Raw genomic sequence first — 3,086 nt, 5'->3', positions numbered from 1 at the left:
TTCTAATTGAGGCCCAGAGGGTGGTCTGGACAGGGGCAACTAAGGCACTCACCTTCTTAGTTGATGTACTCTTAACTAGCCTAAGGGGAGAGCCTAAAGAAATAGAGGTACATTTCTCTCTTATTTGGTAGACAGAGGCTGAATTAAAAATAGACCAATCAGAATTAAAAAGACGAAAGAGCAGTTAGTCTTTACCGACCTTGACGGATGTAGGACAGACACCTCTGGGCTCCCGAACAGTGTCACAGGTCTTTGATAAATCCATTGGGAGCTCCTGTGTTGGTTCAACATAGAGCCACTACAATATATTACAAACACATCAGGTTTTTGAATGAGGAATACAATCATGGAAATATTTAGATCTGGCCACTTTTATTAGTTCTTTACAACCTCGCAATTCCACTTTATAGCAGGCAAGTTCCTAGGAATTATTTATCTTTGAAATTCTTTCAAGTTTTTGCATTGCAGTTTGGCTGCACATAGCTTCTTGGTAAACCAAGGAGACATTGGGGTTTGTGTTGGCATGGTTTATAAGTTTACAGTGTAATCAAAACCTCTAATAATTCTTTGAGGCAGTTATTAAACATCATATGGTTGCCTTGAGGGTCATCAATAGAGAAATTGGAATATTAATTATCATGAAAAAACGCATATTGACCCCAATTAAGTTATGCCCAAGCACAACATTAAAAAGAAAATTTAGCCTTATATGGCTTATCCAAAGGAAGCCAAAAGAAGACTAACTTAGACAAATTAAGAATGTGATTTATTGAAGAATATAGTGTAGTGACGAATAGGCTTGTACTCTGTTTCTTGTACTGTTTCCTGGATAGCTTCGGTCTCGTTTCCCTGGATCTTCACCTCTTCTATGTTCTTTTCTTCTCTTTCAGGGCTCCCAGGAAGCGCATGCGTGGAGAAGAACAAGAGAAGTATTGGTAAGTGGTTTTAATCTCTTTCTGTCTCTTTCCTTCCCTCCCTCTTCTTTTCCTTCCTCCTCTGTCTTTCATATGTCTTGCTCTTTTTCTCTCTTCCTTTTCTCTGTTCCGGTTGTTACTGTGTACTTTATCTCTCTCTCTCTCTTGTCTCTTTCCTCTCTCTAGGATTCTGCTATGCTGGCTTTTCCTTCGCTCGTGTAGCTTTTACTGTCCTCCTACAGCCCTCTATCTTTCATGTATTCATTCCTCTTATTATTCCTACTCCTTCCTTTGCTGCTCTTTAGGTGATTTGTTACTGAGGTCCTTCCTCTCAGTGCTGTAACTACTGTGGGACTTTGTAGTGTAGCGTATGTACACCTCAGTGCCTTCTTTTATTGGGGTAGTGCCCTTAAAGTGCCCGTATTCCTTTTCCCTTTTGTTATTCCTGCCACCCACTCCCCCTTGCTTACTATACCTGCTCCTCCCGTCCTCCCGCACCCCTGGTGACCCTCAGTTTGGCATAGACACGCACCTGATCGTGCCACGCTTCTCCAGAAGCGTGGGGGAGTTCCTTGCTCCGCCTCCCAGTGCCACCGCGGAGTTCATTCCTCCGTCTGCCTTCTCCTCGTCCTCTTCTCTCCGGGGCTAAAAGGTCTGCACTCCAGCGACGCCGCTCTCCTCTTCCTCCTCGTCGCTCTCTCCTCGTCTGTGGGACGCCGGCTTTTCTCCTCCTCCAGGTCCTGCCGTTCCGCTTCCTGGTCGCAACGTCATGGCGGTCAAGGACATCCAATTGGCTCCTGCCCCAGGATGTTCCCGAGCACTTGGGGCAGTGTCAGCACCAGTTGTTTTTGTGTGCGGGCTGTCTCCGTTCGGCCCGTCACAGACCTGTTAGCTGCAATGTTCCAGTTTCACAAAACTGGACAAAGCAAGAGGAATGAAAGACCATCTCAACAGTATGTCTGACTCAGTGGTTACGAACTGTTGAAAGAAGCCAAGGCCGGACTGGCCGTACCAGGCATCTGGAATTTCCCCAGAGGCTTGAAGGGTGGTGGGGCGGGAGGGGTTTGTTACTCGGGACAGTTTTGTAGCAGTTTTAAAAGCATTGCAGAATTTCTTGTACATCCAACACTTTTCAGGCAACAATAAAAGTGGCAGGATAACTCTGGTGAGTAATGTACCTGCTGCAGAGAGATGGGGTTTTGCCTAGCAGCAGTTCTGACTCATCTAAGGTAGTGCAGAGGGTTAATATGCGTTCAGCAAAGAATGTGTACTATGCAGACACACAGCAGTATTTTATGTGCATGGCTCAGCGGGATACTGCTTTTGTCACAGAGCTCCTTTTGTTACTGTGCAATTCATCAGTTACAGTCATAATCTAATACAGTGAGCTATGAACTGCCATCAAAGAGCTGCATGTAAACTGCATGGTACAGGTTAGAAAGTTATGTTTTTTCCAGTCTAGTTATCCTTATTTGGCTAAAAGGTGTTTGTTTGGGTAGAAATAAAATGTTATTATCAAAGTCAACATTAACCACAGTGTTACAATCTGAATCCTGAGTTTCTGCTTCCCCAGACCAAGTACTCTTAAAAAATGCCTATCAGTATGGATGACGTGAAACCACCCCTTTGTCTTGTGTAACATTTTCTACACACTGATTTACACATGTATAGTTCATTGTCTCTGTATGTGTGTGTGATGTAAAGTGCTCTAAAACCCTACGTTGGTAAGAGAGGTACTATAAAACAAATTAAATAGATGTGAGAGAGGGGCTATGGAGAGTTGACAGGCACTGGAGTGATGGTGAGGAAATCGTTGAAAAGCCCAAATAAATATTGCTGTTTCCTGGTGCACTGTAAGGTTAATATTTACTATATTATAACAAATGCAATTGAATATATAATTAAAAATGTGCTGTAGAATGCATGGATTTCAAGTCCGGAACTGAGCATAGCCCTAAAATCATAGTTAGGCATGCTTTTACTGGTTCCTTGGCTTCAACATCAGATACGTTATCTACTTACAGATTAAATTTTCCAAAAATATCTAAATTGCCTACATTTAGCAAACATGCAGAATTTTGGTTAACAAAAGGAGCAGCAAAAGAAGCTGGTGGCCCCTCTGGCCAATAAACAATTATGTGTTTTAAAGAGGAAGTAGAATATATTTATTGC

The 3,086-nt window shown here is 42.9% G+C and overlaps 1 long non-coding RNA gene across 1 annotated transcript; it reads right to left on the bottom strand.

Annotated features, from left to right (window-relative positions):
* Positions 1–353: 353 nt before the first annotated feature.
* LOC138245528 (uncharacterized) lies at positions 354–1,659 on the bottom strand. Its single transcript, XR_011194136.1, has 2 exons — positions 1,447–1,659; positions 354–892 (listed from the first exon to the last, which is right to left on the bottom strand). It is a non-coding gene; the product is annotated as an uncharacterized lncRNA (long non-coding RNA).
* Positions 1,660–3,086: the final 1,427 nt, after the last annotated feature.

The sequence above is a fragment of the Pleurodeles waltl genome, chromosome 7 (genome assembly GCF_031143425.1).
Source record: "Pleurodeles waltl isolate 20211129_DDA chromosome 7, aPleWal1.hap1.20221129, whole genome shotgun sequence".
NCBI lineage: Eukaryota > Metazoa > Chordata > Amphibia > Caudata > Salamandridae > Pleurodeles > Pleurodeles waltl.
This window is presented reverse-complemented; position numbering and strand designations above follow the sequence as displayed.